Source organism: Cavia porcellus, unplaced genomic scaffold (genome assembly GCF_034190915.1).
Source record: "Cavia porcellus strain 051 isolate PalLab524CR breed Dunkin Hartley unplaced genomic scaffold, mCavPor4.1 scaffold_4, whole genome shotgun sequence".
Classification (NCBI taxonomy): Eukaryota; Metazoa; Chordata; class Mammalia; order Rodentia; family Caviidae; genus Cavia; species Cavia porcellus.
The window spans coordinates 104,154,309-104,171,057 of NW_026947487.1; the positions used below are offsets into that span (position 1 = coordinate 104,154,309).

The 16,749-nt window shown below is 40.1% G+C and overlaps 1 long non-coding RNA gene across 1 annotated transcript; it reads left to right on the forward strand.

Annotated features, from left to right (window-relative positions):
• The first annotated feature begins 891 nt into the window (after positions 1–891).
• On the forward strand, positions 892–16,375 carry LOC134475629 (uncharacterized). Its single transcript, XR_010046805.1, has 3 exons — positions 892–1,013; positions 10,158–10,316; positions 16,175–16,375. It is a non-coding gene; the product is annotated as an uncharacterized LOC134475629 (long non-coding RNA).
• The last annotated feature ends 374 nt before the right edge of the window (positions 16,376–16,749 follow it).

The following is a 16,749-nucleotide window of genomic DNA, read 5'->3' on the forward strand; positions in this document are numbered from 1 at the left end:
ATACACACAAAGCATGGCCAGGACTGGAACTCTTGAGACCTACCAAAACAATTCAAACTCGGCTTCTGCTTCTAAAGGGGTGACAATTTTGTTCAGGAGATAAGAAATGCACATAAGTAACAATAATCAGTAGAAAGTGATTGCTTCCTAAGAGAAGTGTGCTGCTTAAAGAATTCAGAGAAGGAAAAGCTGCTTCCAGCTGGGCGAGAGGAGTAGTTCTCAAAGGAGCTACGCGGAGGTGGAGGAAAGACCATCCTGAGCAGCAGAAAGGGCATGAGCAAGGTACCGAGGCAGACAGGGTCCTCCTCTCGTGGAGCATCCAGCCCGAGGCTCTGTGCAGGACCCCTGCTGACTGGCTGATTACCTCAGTACACCCTGCTGAGTGCCGGGGGATTAATGTCCTAGCCCAATTGCCCTCAGCTTTGATTAAGGGTCAGTGTAGGGAAGAGAATTCACTCTAGCAAGTTAAAGCAGGGTATTAAATGACTTACAAAATTTGCCAAGAAAGCTAAAGAAATATGCACTAGGTTGAGCTTTCAGGAGTGACTCTAAGCACCAGGCCACCAAAGAAACTGCTGCCTCATTTGTGATTGGAAAGCCACCATGATCAGGGAGAAGTATAATCGGGAAGTGGCTACCATCCATGGTTACCACAGAAAATTCCTACACAGCCATGATGGTGATTTTGGAGAAATAGCAGCCCTAGAAAACAGGAGTTTTGACTCACTTGCCACCTACCACATTGCTCTTGGGTATATCTAACAGAACTGTACGTACAAAAGACCACCTGGACCACAGAAAACAAAGAAAAGGCAAGTACATGGAAAATAAAAGCATGGAAAACAATGGTTGCTAGCTTTCTAGTTCCAAAGTATAGAAAGGAATGTTAGCGTAAATGGGAATCCATTCCACCTGGAACCTGCCACAGCCTGATTCACTGCACCCCCACCACCACTACCACCCCCACCCAGCGATAGAAGATTAGGTGGCCAATCACACTCCAGGATGACAAGGTAAGCTTTCACAGAGACTGAAATCTTTTCTGCTAAAAGCAGGCAACAGAAGATAACAATCGCAGAAACACATTAACAAGAAAGAAAAATCTAGAAAGTATTTTGAGGAGCCTGGGTTTTCTGTATACATTAAGGGTTCCAGAAGTGTGCAATATCTTTGTTTCAGTCCAGCCACTGCAATTCCCATTTGCAAAGAACTACAGGAATGGGTGGGGTTGTAGAACATCCTGCCTCAGCTCTGCACACTGACGAAGACTGTGGGATACTATTTTTAGGGTGAATTTCCAATTCTGAAAAATGTCAGAAAGTGAAAGAGACTCAGGAGCTTTCATGTCTGAAAGGTTTTGTTTGTCGTATCAGTGCCTGCTAAGGAAAGCAAACAGCAGGTAACTGTAAAGCATACCTGTCTGTGGAACTGTTAGAGGTTATCTGGGTTTTGACTGTTAACTAAGTAATTTGCTTAGGATTTGGAAACAAAGGAAGGAGATTGTCATGAGCCTGTGGAGTAAGTGATATGCAGCAAGTCTGTGTGCTTCCTGCAGCAGTCTGGAGGAGAATGCATGAGTGAGAAATTGGCACCAGAGGTGTTAGCTACTCTTTGGGGAAAGTGACAGCTTCATATGGGGTAGTAATGGGATCTCTGCAATAAAGTGCCAACTCCTTATTGCTATGAAGTTCTTGATGTTGCTAAGGACCATGCTATCAGTAAACAAATCTAACTGGTGTCAGGGTGGGACCTGAGGGTGGAAGGGAGTTGTTTGGTTCTTAGCATGTTTAGAGAAAAACATCAGCAAGGAGTTCTTGGTTTCCAGGCAACATAGTTCATAGTGACTGATTCATTGCTGAAGAGCCTACCTATTCCTCAAACTCTGACTCTAGTCCCAGTGTCCTAAACACTGAAGCTAAAGAAACAGACACTAGTTTTTAGACCTGAGTCAAAACACATGTTTTCTGGAGCTGCTATTTCTCCAAAAGCACCATCATGACTGTGTAGAAGTTTTCGGTAATAATCATGGGTGGTAGCCACTTCCTCACTGTACTTCTCCCTGATCATGATAGCTTTCTGATCACAAATGAAGCAGAGTTTCCTTGGTGACCTAGAGCTCAGAGTCACTCCTAAAAGCTCAACCTGGTGTGTGTTTCTTTAGCTTTCTTGGCAAATTTCTTAAGCCATTTAATACTCTGCTTTAACTCATCAGTCTTTCATTCAAAGGTATCTGTTCAGTACCTTCTATGTATAAGATGTGCAATAAGCCATGTCAGTCATGAGGACTATAGGGAGATGAATGAATGATCTTTAAAAATAAGTTTTGGCCAAGGATTTAGCTCAGCAGCATAAGTGCCTGCCTGGTAAGCGCGAGGTCGTGAGTTCGATCTCTGGTACCAAAAAAAAAAAAAAAGGTTGGATTATGGAGATAGGAAGCAAATAACTCTAATGTGATGAAATAAAGTGATGTGAAAATTCCAGGATGGGAAGATTCCTTCAGATTGGAAGGAAATGAAGAGAAGAATCTGGAAGAACTCTCAGGAAAAATAAACAATCTCAGTGAGTCTTGATGAGCATCCATTGCTAGGTACTTAGTCCCTTTGAAGCACAGGGATAATCTGTCATGTGGCAGGCGTCATTATATGCCACATTGCATTGTAGAGTCAGTTGTTGTTCAGAATGTCTGATGTTTTTTACTTATGTCTGACTTAAATAATGAGCTACAAAAATGTCTTTACTGAATTGAGATAATGGATTAAAAAGGAGGAAGAAGGGTGTTATGTCATTTAATAAACAACAAATAGTAATTATTCCAATTCAGAGGTAGAAATTGGCCTGGGGGAAAGGCCAATGTCAGTTAAATATAAGCTGGAAATACAGGGGAATATCTTGAGTGATTTAAATGTTAAAGAATTGGGATTGGCAACTTTGTTTGCATTCCTATTTGTTGTAGAGCCAAGCCATCTGTATCCTGAAAATGGAATCATATCATGTTCAAGAGAATTACTCTGAAAAATCAGGTTTTTTTCTAACTATGATAATCAGAGGAAGCATACATGATCTTAATTGAATTAAAAACTAAATGTAATGCAGGAATTAAAGATCTAACTATGGAATTGAAAAGAATGAAATATAATGAAAATGTGAACATCCTATAATTTTTGTACCTCTTAAGCCATGATCTAAACTAAAGTCCAAAAGTGTATGATTCTGAGAACAATAACCCAGCATAATCTACGAACACAAATTAGAATTTCATTATCTTCTCAAAGGAAAGCCTGAAAACTGAGGACCAAGTTTTAGCTTTTCCAATCAACACCTCCAGATCACTATTTTGCTTGGAAAAGAACTGGAAAAGCAATGGTATAGATACTAAAGTATGTATCTAGAAAAGATTCTGTAAATGTGTCTCAGAGATAGGTTGAAGACAAGGAGTTATTTAGCCTGCAAAAAATAAAATTGAAGAAGAATAAATGCATCCAGACAGAGGATTAGGAACTAGATAAAACAATCATTATGGACAGTTTCTGTACATGTTACCGGCAGCATGCAAAATGAGGGTCCGCAGGTAACTCCTCTCTTCCCCAGGAAGCCTGCTGTTCCCCAAGGCCTAATAGAAGATCCCCAAGAAGATGTGACAGTTTTGCTTACACAGCGCCCATCTCTCAGCAGATTTTTGACCTTGCCTCCCATGTACAAAAGGAAAAGGAGAGCATCAGATATTATGGTACGTCTTGGATGCACCTAATCTGTACGTGTGCCCCACTGAAGTAGAACCTTATGATTCCAGGATATAAAAGGATCTAGCTGAGAGGAAAGTCCCATACACTGCAGAAGATGTATTAACACTCTTTCCTTTAAAATGGCCCACCTGTTTTTGTCAATTCACCAAGACTTCTCACTTGAGCAATGCTGTCAACTATAGACACATTGCTATCACAGGAAACTTTAAAACTGCTTAAGCCTTAAAAAACGTACACTAGGCAACTTAGCTGAAATAAAGGAATTGCTGCCATGGGAAGGCCTCACAAGAGAAAGGCACGAATCTGTGCTCAAAAGCTCACTCTGTCGCTTACTAATATGTAACCTTGTATAAGTTTCTTAGTCTCTTGGTGCCTCAGTTTATTCATCTGTAAAGTGAAGCTATGCCTATTTACAGGGCAAGAGGACTAAGTGAATTAAAATTTATGTCATTAGAGTGGTGTCTGGCCCCTCATAAGCAACATAGAAGAGTTCATTGTTATGACTGCTACTATTTGTGTTATCTTTGTATACCTTGTACAAATAATTGAGTTTGCAACCTCTGGCCTAGAGCAGAGAATCCCAAGAAGTTCACCAGGCCCACCCCACTTGCCACCCTCCCGTTTGGCAATGCGATATTGGGAGACATTGTTAGTGACTGTGACTGAGTGGGGTTGTGCAGAGTACCATCAACATCTGGTGCATAGAGGTCAGGAATGCTGCTAAACCATCTTACAATGCACTAGATTCTCCCTACTGGAAATAATTATTTTAACTATGCCAAGGCTGAAAAATGGTGGCCGAGATGCTCCAGGCATGCATTCCATTCTTGAAGACTTGCCATTTACCTAAACACGTTGACAGGTCTCATTACAAATCCCCTCTGCAATCAAAAATTCCATGCTTTCTCTCCTTTTTACCTTCCTCATTCTCTCCATTCAATCTCTCGATTTTGGGGAATCTCTTTAAGGTCCTGGGCAGTTCTGGCTTCATCTTTCTCCAAAATACCAAGCCCTACTCCTGAGTGTCAGATAAAAGGATGCTATACCTGCTTGAAGAAGGACATGTCATAGTGCTCAACTGTCCATTCACTGTTGGATATTTAGCGTTACCAGCCACTAGAGAATAAAATCCCAACAGTATCTCCCATTAATATGAACTGCCAGTAAAACCGATCATATACATTTCCAAATTCCATTTGGGGGCTGGTATCATCCCCTTCGGAACTATCATCCTTTAATAATGTAAAAGCCTGCAAGACTTTTGACATGCCCTGTTGCATACTTCTTCAGAGGCAAAATGGCCTCTGCTCATCAAAAGAGAGAAAAAAGAAATAGAGAAAGAAAAAATAGATTTATATAATTCAGTACTATTCAGCCACCTTGAGGCTACTTTCTGTAATAGACCTCAGCACCAGTACCAGTAGCCATAGAAACTTCAGGTAGTACAGGAATATTTTCTCTATTGGCCAGATAATCATTAGCTGGATCTTTTGATGGTGCCATTTCCAAGAAGCCCTTTTAATGCATCCTCATTCTAACATTCTGCTAAGTGAACGAAAGTGTCTACCACAGATCCCTGACTCCTAAGTCACTCTAGTTCCTTCCCTGGATCACCAAGAACAGAGTAAGGAAGAGAGGCTGGAATTGGGAAAGACACACCAAGAAATAAGAATATCTATTTCCCCCGGTATTTGCCAGATGAAAATGCAGTGCAACTCTTAATAGAACTGACATGCTATACTTTAAATTGTTTTCCTAGTATATGTAGGCAGTACATGGTTACTTTCATGGGAAGTTGATGCACATGCCCAACACATTTTCTTTTCTTTCCTTCCTTTCCTTTTCCCCTATTCCCTCCTTTTTTCCCTTTTCCCATTTGAACATTTTCTCCCTACTTACCAATATCTATCATCTATTTGAGTCTTTATTTGTGCTTTCTCTCACTCAAGAGAAACATTGTGATATTTAAACGTATGTCTGATTTGTTTCACTTAAAAATATGGTCTCAAGGTGCATCCACTCATCTTAAAATATCCAAAATTTATCCTTCTTTATGGAAGAGTAGTACTCCCTTATATACAAAACCACTTTTTCTTTATCCATTCATCTGTTGATGGGCATACGGGCTGTTTCCAGGATTCATCTATTACAAATTGAACTTCTATAAACAAGGGTGTGCATGTGTCACTGTGGTATGCTTTTAACTGTTTCAGAGGATACCAAAGAAAGGAATAGCTGGGTAAAATGGAACCTCAATTTCAGTTTTTTGAGGGGTCTCCTTACTTATTTCCATGTCGGCTGCACAATTTACACTCCCACAACAGTGGAAAAAAATTTCTTTTTCACTACAGCATCACTACTATTTGTTATTGGTCGATTACTGGATGATAGCCTTTCTCAAATAACCAGTGATGTTGAGCATTTTTACATATATTCATTTATTGGCTGTACTTCATTTCAGAAGCATCTGTTACTTCATATGCATATTTTTGGATTGGGTCTTTAAATTTGGGAGTGTCTGATTTTTTGTTTAATCCTCTGTAGTAACTATAGTAACTATATTCTAGTTACTAGTCCTTTTTCTGAGGAATATCAGGTACAAATTTTTTTCTCATTCTGTGGGTCATATTTTTTGGTGTCCTAAAGCTTTTTAATATGATGAGATTCAATTTGTTGGTTGTTTGTAATATTTCCTGTCAGAGTTTTGTTTGGCTACACCTATGTCTTCAAGAGTTTTATCTATTTTATATTCTAGCAGATTAAGCATTTCTGTTTTAATATTTAGATCTTTGATCCGTTTTGTTTTTAGTTTAGTGCATAGTGAGACTTATGAGTGTACTCTTCAATCTTTGGCATATAGAAAGATCTAGCAATGCTATTATTCACTGTTCAGAGTGATATTAGTCTAGTCTATTATGTTCAATTTCAGCATACGTAAAGATAAAGACAGCTACTATGAAGAGAATGAGAGACATTACGGTAGTCATTATTGATTTCCCCAAAATCAGGTCTTGAAGACCTAAAAAGCCTTCATCATCCTGTAATGACTTGATTAGTTCTGTAATGCTTAGTATATATTCAATGTGTGTGAAGATGGGGACAACTATTTGGAAGAAAACTAGAGACAATAAGATAGACAGTGAAGATTTCTAGTGGACTTGCTTTGAAATCTGTGTTTCTTTAAATTGTTTCCTTATGAACTGTTCTGTTCCATATTGTCATGTTTAATCTTACCCTCTTTAAGATAAAAAACAAGTGTATAGGACTGATAACCATATTACTAAGTTTTTGTTGGATCATTTGTTGGATCATCACTATTTGTGGTGACATTATTTGAATGTCACTTTGTATGCTTTAATTTTGTAACTTGAACAACTATTTCTAAGATGATCATATGTAACTTATCAACTAGTGATTTCTTACTGTTTATTTTCCTGAAAGTCTATATTATTCCTACCCGTTTTTTGTTTTTTTTATCTCTTTAAATTTAAAAAAAAAAAGCCAATTTCCCCAGTACCATTTTTAAAGAGTCTATCTTTCTTCCAGTGAAGGTGTTTGGCCTCTTTGTCTAAATAAGGTAGTTGAGTGTGTTTGGAGTTGTTTCTGTATCTTTTAATCTGTTCCATTGGTCTTCAGGTCTGTGTTTTGGTTTTTTTTTTATTTGTTTGTTTTTGTTTTGTTTTGTTGCCAGTACCATTCTGTTTCTAGCACAGTAGCTTTGTAGTATAATTTCAAGTTGGGGATTGTGATGCCCTCTGCCTTGACTTTATTGCCCAGGATTACTTTTTCTATTTTAGGTCTCTTCTTGTCCCAAATCAATTTTATAATTGTTTTCTCTAGTTCTGTAAGGTGTGCTATTGATATTTTGATTAGAATTGCATTAAATCTGTGTGACAGTTTTAGAAGTATGGCCATTTTTACTATAATGGTTCTTCCTACCCAACACAAGGGATATCTTTCCATTTACTAATAGCCTCTTCAATTGCCTTTTTCAGAGTACTATAGTTTTCAATGGAAAGGTCTTTTACATTCTTCATTAAATTGATTCCTAAGTCTTTCATTTTTCTTGCTGCCATTTTGGGAGGTGTTATTTCTCTAATTTCTCTCTCAGTGAGTTTATTACTTGTGTATAGGAATGCTATTGATATTTTTAATGCTTCCTTTGTACCCTGCTATGCTACTGAATTTGATTAATAAATCTAGGTCTCTTTTGCTGGAGTTTTATGGGCCTTCTATACAGAGTATCATTGCATTGTGTATTAGTTTACTTTCCCACTGCTAGGACAAAATACCTGATACTCACAATTTAAAGGAGGAGAGTTGACTCACCTTTTCAGAGATTTCAGTCCATAAATGACTGCCTCCGAGGTGGGGACAGTATGGTAAAGGGGCATGCTAGAAGAAAGCTGCTCCTGACAGCCAGGAAGAGGGGAGAGGTAGAGGAGAGTGAGGAGAGAAGGAGGAGGAGGAAGAGAGGAGGAGAGAGAGAGAGAAGAACAGAGACAGAAAGAGAGAGAGAAAGAGGGGCCAGAGATCATGCCCCCAGTGACCTATCTCTTTCAGCCAAGTGCCACTTCCTAAACGCATATTCAACTATGAGTTTATCAATGAACTACTAATAAATCCTAATGACCCAATCTCTTTGCAATCCCTTCCACCACTGAACACATGAGACTTTGGGGGACATTTTAGATTTAAATCGTAACACTTTTACATCAAAACAACGAATGCCACCTTCACTCCAAGTCCCACTGCATCTGAGGTAGGTTTGCAAAGTGAGCTTCTCATAAAAAATGAAACCTGCCTTCCTGTTTGCCACCAGGATTCAAGCTTCCCAAAAGTGTGAATTGAGCTGAGTTGCTTCCATTTAATCTGGAAAACTCTGTTGAGCAGTAGCCACACCAAACTTATCCAAAGACAATTTGTCCTTTCATGATCAAGTCAGAGATGTGTGGCTTCTGCTCAACCACCCATCTCTTCACATTCACTCATGGACTAGAAATTTCCAAAATAGAACTATACCAAATCGTGCAGGACATGCTGAGAAGAACTAAGGAAGGAAATACTTATTTTGAGTCATGGTTTCAGAGATTTCAACCTATGATTGGCCAACTCTATTGTTTTTAGCAATTTGGCCAACCAAAAACATCTGAAAAGGTAAGAGGGCATGGTGAGAAAAAGCTGCTGACCTGATGGCACCCAGAAAGCAGATAAGTCTGGAAAAGAGCCAGAAAAGAAGGGGCCAGGACAAGATATAGTCCCCAAGGTTATGCCCCCTTGACCCACTCCCTTCAGTTAGGCCCCACCTCCTAAGATTCTACTACTCCCGATAATGCCATCGAATTATGATTTCCTCAATGGATTAATCCACTTAATGAAGTTAATCCCTCATGATCCAGTTACTTCCCTAAAAATTTATCAGTTCACGACTAAGCATATAGCACATGAATGTTGGGGACATTTCAAATCTAAACCCTAATGACACCCTACCCCTCAGTTCGTTCAGTATGTCATGGTGGTAGAAAGAGCCCTGGACCAAGTATCTTGAAATGCAGCTCTTGTCCTTTATTCTAGAAGAGTTTGTCCTAGCCTCAACCTTTCTAGCTCTTAATTTTATCATTTGTAAAATGCACTCCACCTATATCATAGAATTGCACTAAAGTTTGAATAAGGTAGTAGTTACAAAAGCACTGTGAGAAGCTTATAAGAGTAATAATAATGTTATTCCTTGACTATAGATTAATGAACATAATAAAATCGCTATTGCCAATATTAGCATAATAGCACAGATTGTCCTTCCCTTTAATGAAATTCATCAGAGAGAAAATTCTCCAGCTTTTCCCTGACATTCCTTTCTTCAATGGGACCCCATGAGACTCAGTGTTTTGAGGCATGTACCTCTGAATTGATGCAGTTTCCAGGTCTCTATAACTGGGAATATTGCTTAGATGCAGTTTAGACACCATATAGACTCTAAGACACTACCTGCCTGAATACCTCTGTGAGAGATCCAGAAGTACTTTAGTGAGTATGGAAATGATGCTCCAGCATAAATCAAGTCAATTTTTATTAGAAAACATTCAGTTTTGTAAAAGGCTGGGTAATTTGCCAATTAAAGGACAGTGCTTCCTTGTCCTGGCAGGAGGGAACAAGTGCTAACTTAAAGTGTAGGAGTAAGAAGGCTGGCTGGCAACACCTGAGAGTGCCCTGTAGCCCAACTCTGGATGGGCAGAGGTGGGGCAAGGCAGTGCGGAAGAGGGATTCCAGGACACTGCAGGACAGACACAGAGCCATGTGTGCTACCAACAGTTTGCCAGGTGGTTTTCTCTCTCCAGATCCAAATGTCACGCTGCTGATATAAAATTCATTGCAAGGCTTCTCTTCATTTCCTCTCTGGCTGCTTCTCTCTCACAGGCTCCATGAAGATTTCCATAGTTACCAAGCTCTCCGTGCAGCATCAGCTCTGACCACCAGCAGCTAGTCCTAATACCATGCCGCCATTTCCTCTCCTCTGAACCTCTTCACATTTCCTGCTCCCACACAGTGTTGGAACAATGGCTTGGCACTGGCTGAGTAAGTGATTTGCAACTGCACCCCCACCACCTCACCCCACACCCCGTGGAGGAACCTCACTGCTAAAGAAGGCTATTGCAGAAACTACTCTTTTTCTTTCTCAAAAGACCTTTCCAATAATCTCCCTATTTTTTTAAGGTTCCTTTTGCCTGACCTTCAACATGGACTTTCTGAGACCTGGACTCTGCCTTGTCTCCATTTAGCTATTCAAGCAGGTTTTGCGTCGTTTTTAAAAATGACATTCATAAAGGGAGGAGGTCATTAGAAGGCTAGAGCCGTGCAACGACTGTCAGCCAGGAAGGACATTGCCTCCTGCCTCAGAACACAGGCAGACTGCTGACAATACCTGAGCCAATGGGCGAGAGGTGACCTTGGGTTGGAAACAAAGGGCTAAGCCCTAGTAGCATGCTTCCTAGTTCCTTGCAACAACACAGCAACTCATCCTGGGCGGCACAAGAGTGCAGGAAACAAAGGCTCATTTGGCATCTCTGATATCATCTTTGGAAGTGAATAAGACAAATAACTTAAAAGGGGCAGGGGAGATCGATGACGCTGCTAACTTGAGACTGTCCATATGACAGTCTCTGATTTATCAGCCTTCATAGGAGCTGATAAGCTCTCGAAATGAGTGTTCTGTGATCAGCTGCTATACCTCCTGGTAGTCTGGGTTGCTTTCCTGGTTGGGAATAGGGGGAGGTGACTATGACAAGGGACAGAAAATAACACACTTCGATTCCATTATTCACTGATCCATGGATATGCCTTGTTATGACGGGGTTGCTAATTGTGATATTCCAAAGTGCTGCCCAAAGCTACCAAGAATTATATTTCAGAACAGGTTTGGGGTAGAGGAGAAAACTATTGCTGAGTGGAGATGTGTCATGTTTTTATTGGTATTATTATAAAGGCTGTGTTCCTTGCGTTAGCAGGCAGTCAGAGAAACCGTGCAGCCATTCGGAAAGGACGAAGGCAGTTCTCCCCAGGGCATGGGGATGCGTGGGATTCAGCAGGGACAGGGAAACTATTATTAAAAATAAGAATAAGAAAATAGAGCTGTAAAGTGGGTGAGTAGCCAGGCTGAATATTGGTGCTGAACAGTGTCTGAGCACAAGCTGGTGCTGCCTGAGTAAGATTAAAATCTGCAGGGAAATTTTGTTCCTTAGCACTGGCAGAAATTAGGAATAAATTCAATTGCATTCTGCACAATAGCTGGAAGCGATTGAGGTTAAGTGGCCTCGCTCTCTGATGTGTTAGTATTACTGAGCACTCGCCGCTCACGTGACTTGGTGCGATCTGCTCTTGGAACACGTTGCCATGGCAACTGATGATTTCTATTACAGTACATTCAAGTTCACATTCTAGGCCTGTCATACACTTGGAAATTTCCAGTTAAAATATTTATTTATGAAAAAGGCAAAAAAAATTTAAAAAGAAAGAAAGAAAATAAAGGAAAAGCTACCCCCAGACTCTTTCAGGGATAGAAAACAAAAAGATGCCCCTTATGCAGAATGATTTATCTGCAGACATAAAAAGAATGTTGCATATTCTCTTAGCTATTGCCACCACATAAAAACATTTCCCATGGGGTAGCCAAGTTTGTTGAGGACAGGGTAAATTGGAATCTCGCCTGCTGTGGTTTGGTGTGCAGGTGTGCTATCAGACTGAATACAGAGTGACAGAAGCAGCCTGGAAAAGCTGCAGATCAGAGTTTCCATTTGACTCTCTGAGGCACATGGTTCCAATTTCAGCTTCCCACTAAGGTTCTGTACCACTTTATCTTTGTCAACCCTCAGTTAGAAAAGAGCTACCTTTACATACCAGCCACATAGAAGGAATGGGGGGTCTCTCATTGGATGGGTCAATATTCTGGGGTCTCAAGGGGTTCTCAAAGCTGACCCTGGTAGAAGAAGAGGGCATCCTGAGACAGAACATGGCAGACTGCTCTCTTGTGAAAGCCAGAACCTTGTTCCATAACAAAATTCCATGTGACTTCCTATGAATCCTCCTAAGCACTGTCCTTGGGGGTCTCAGGGATCCCTAGCACTTTTAGGATGGCTTATATGTGTCAGCTGGCTTCTCCCTGGAGAAGGATAAACAAGGGTTAAATTAAATTTCTGGGCCATGCACTATGCGGGGATGGGTTGCTAACGAGGCCTCCTAGGTTCGTATACTTTTTCCCCTTAGTCAAGCATATTAAATACGTTAATAAAAGATTCCCCAGTGCTTTTTCTATCAGAAGCTTCCAGGTGGCTGCACTGACCCTAGGTGTCCAATTACCTGGTGAGGGCATCCTGTGACTCACAGATGTTCTCTCTCTAGCTATTAAAATCTCCATGATCTCTTTCTTGCACTGTGGCTTCTGCTGAGTCTGGTTGGAGTCATATGCTGGTTCCTAGCTGAGACCTACTTTGTACAGTGAGCCTTGCCTGACTATAAAAGTCACTAGGATGCTGATTTAAAGTACATATTTCCTGTGCTCACTTCCATAGCACATATACAAAAAAAATTTCCAAACTTATCCCAGACCTCTTGAATCAAAACCTCCAGATAAAAGTTCTGGGAATCTGTATTCTCACAATCAAGCAAATTTGACTAGCATTGCACATAGATTGTGAATCCTACTAGCAATATTTGGGGTATTTTTCAAAAATTATTTCACTAACATCCTAAGGTCTCCATATAACACAGTGGACAAGAAGTCTTCTGGGAAATTCCTATTATAGAATAGTATTTTTTTAAAAAGATAGAACACTATATTTTTTTAAAATGTGAACAATGGATTGATGGTTACAGTTCCAGAGACTCCCTAACACAGTCATGAATAAATTTGAGTCTGTTAATATGAATGTATTTCTTATGCCACCAAATAATCATCTCCTGTGTAAGAAATGTTTTCTTCCTAAAACTCAGATTAACCAGTGCACCAATCCAGCTATCCCAAGGAAGGAAGATTGTGCATGTAGAATGGAAATAACTGATTGGGGATGGAGGTGAATTGCAGGGTTAAATTTTTAGTCCCACTCAGCAGCTTTGTCTATGAGGATTTACAAGACAGGTGTTACGTTTACAGATTGCTGACTGTGCATAGAAGGATGTAGAGGAGGCGGCGTCAAAGATAGCATCATTAAAGTTAAAAGTCTGGCTGGGGACCTAACTGTTCTGTATGCAGCAGAGAAGATACAAAACGTGGAAGAAGCCCCGTGTCTCCCTAGTCTGCTAACACACGTGAGTGCTGCCAGGACATGCAACTCTTTAGGGAGAGTGTAGCTAAGGTTCTTTGGTATCAATACCCCTTGAATCAGTTGTTCTCCCACGCCTGGGGACATAAAATGAGATTTACTGAACTTACAGTTGTTCCACTGATTCAAAAGCATGAACAGTCACGTAAGATGAACTGGTGGGTATTTAGAGAAAATAGAACAGCCACAGTTAGTTCCTGAGTCAATTTTGGAGTTCCTGAAAACTTCTTCATACATGCACACAATTCTGTAAGCTCAGGGAAAGAGAGACTGATTTAACATACTTTCCTAGAATCCGAATTCTCGATCCAGAAATTACTTTTTCAGATTCTGGAATGTATTATGGACTGATAGGCCTTATCCAGTCAAGGAAAGACAAAACCCCAAGCCCGGGATGTCTCTGGCCAAGCCCAGCTCAGGCTACTGTCTTTGTATGGGGCAGCAGCATCACCTAGTGATGCAGAAGTTTAAGTACAAGCTCTTTTCCTGGGAACTGTCCAATTTGATCAAACTGTAATAAGATCAATTATCCCCATTAATGAATTAGAGTAGTAGTATATATAATCCCAGACTAGAGGTGACCCCCAATTCCATTTTCATTTAACTTGGAATACATTCTGTGACTATACAGAATTTGAGTTTTCCATAAAATAAAGTGAAAGAATGAATGGCTGAGCCTGTGCCAGACAGGATGGGTTGGGAGAAAGGTAAGGTTAGCAAGGCTAAAAGGAGGCTGGGTTCTCGTGTTGGTTCAGGGCATCCACGAAGCAGATGCCAAGATAGCATTAGCAGTATAAGAGATTTAGTGAAAGAAAGCAGAGAGGGATCAGGGTCACAAGACAGAGCTTTCATTTTGCCCTGAAGGTCCTGACATCTGTCAAAAGAAGAAAGAAAAAAAAAGGCAAATGAGGTAGGAAGAACCTCAGACTGCAGTACAGCTCAGATAACAGTTTGGGTGACCCAACAGAGCAATCCAGCACAAAGATCACCTATCAGGAGTCCTGCCAGAAATAGAAGTGTAGGCCATGGTGTCACCACTCTGCACAGTCATTGGCTACAAGCTGACCTGGAGTTTCAGATAGAGGCTGTCTGCTAACTGCACCTTTGTAGCAGGTGCTCTCTTGAGAGAAACCTGAACCTCTCACCTCCATAGCTGCTGCAGACTTGCAGCATCTGTCTTGAGAGTACATATTTATCTGAAAATCCCCATGTCTATGCATGTTCGCATGTTTGGAAGGAACACTGTGGATTGATGCATCTAAATTGATAAGTAAAAACTTAGCACCTGTCCTTTCATTCCATTAACTAATGTAAACTAGAAAGAAGAACTCCTGAGTAGCTCTTGTTAATCTCACCTTTCTAAACAGCAAGTTTCCTGCCTTTCACTGTGTGTTTCTTGCTCAGAAAACCAAGTTCAATGTCAACAACCTGAAACACCAAAGATACTTAAGCTCCTTTGTCAAGGATACATTTGGGTGTGAAAATATCTATATCCTGCCCAAGGCATGAACAGTGACCTCACATCTCTACCCATTCTCTCTCTCTCTCCCACAAACAGTCTTTGATCCTATTGACCACAAGATGCAGCTGCCCAGGTGATATGACCTGATCCCTGTATTTGAAAACATTAAGAAACTTGCTCAAGTTCAAGGATTTTCAGAAATCCAATTTGGGTGAATTAAGACATTCAGATAGCACCACAGGCAAGGGCACAAAGTTTTCAAATCACAGTTAAGCCACAAAGGCCCAGGATGCCTTGAATGAAAAATGCAAGGAGCCGCTTGACAAAGAACCTTGAAAAGATCTAAAGGGGGAAGAAGGCCCACTGGGGAAATAAAGCATGAGGAAGAGGGAAAAAAGGATGAATGTACCAACTCTTTCTAAGGCTCTGTCAAGGAAAGAAAGATAAGAGCAGATGACAAAGCAGAATGAGTTAATACTGCCAAGAAGGTTAGAGGCAAGGCAGATGGGCCAGGGAGGGGGAAGCATGGGCTATAAAATAGCTGGACTAATAAATGAGAAGGGGAGTGAAATTAATGGTGACTCTGAGTGGCAGAGATACCGAGCTGCTCTTTTAAATTGGTCTTTAACAAGAAAAATAAAGAAAGGGAGCATAGATAATTAGTAAGTAATGAAGACCTTTAAATATAGATGTTGAAATAAACCAGGTAAGGGAATTCTTGAAAACATAGCATAATATGTAAAGCAGCAGGTCCAGATAATGTGCATTCCCCAACCTTAAGGGAATTAGTTAATGAACTTGCTGAACTGCTGGCCATTATTTTCAAAGGCTCTGAGAGACCAGGGACTATAAAATGAAAATATTTGACCAGTTTTTTACCAAATAAAAAATGACCTTGGTAATTACTATACCTACCGCTATATATACTCACCCTCCACCTCTTGGGGATGTTGTAATGACAAATGGAATTACAAATATTAAATCACCTGGAGGAAAACACAGGGAAGTGGAAAGTTAGCTGGTGATGGTATGAAAGCTCCATGATGATTGGTTGGAGCTAAGGCATACAGGATGTGGTCAAGAGTAACACAGATATTTGGCTTTTTGCTCAACGGAATGTATTTGAGGGTTATGTAATTATATTTCTGACTTTTCAGGCTGATACAAAAATCATCTTATAACCCCAGAGAGCACAACAAAGGAGAAAATGCCTTGGTAGTAAGTATCAATCTTTTATGTTAAATTTTCCAAAGATAATCTACAGATGGATAATGAAGTATAGGCAGTATCAAAAAACTCCTGGTTTTCTGTTTAATAAATAGACTGTAACAAGTTATTCTTTATTGTATCAAAACAAGTAACGCATGCTTCTCATAGAAGTACAAAAATACAGATAACCAGTGATAATCATAATCACCTAGAATCTTGCCACTGCTTATAAAATTTAGTGTATTTTGGGCTGGAGATTTAGCTCAGCGGCATAAGCGTCTGCCCTGCAAGCAGGCAGTCCTGAGTTCAATCCCTGGTACCGATAAAAAAAAAAAATTAGTGTATTTGCATCTATCACATTTCCCATTTACATAAATGTTATTTTTAAAAATTGAAAGTCCTAAAAGTACGATGGTCTACATACATGTTACATAATTGTGTTTTTTCCTACTCTCCATAATATGTACATCCTTTCATGCTAAAATTCTATGTAGGTATTTAACCAATAAATTTTGAATATTCA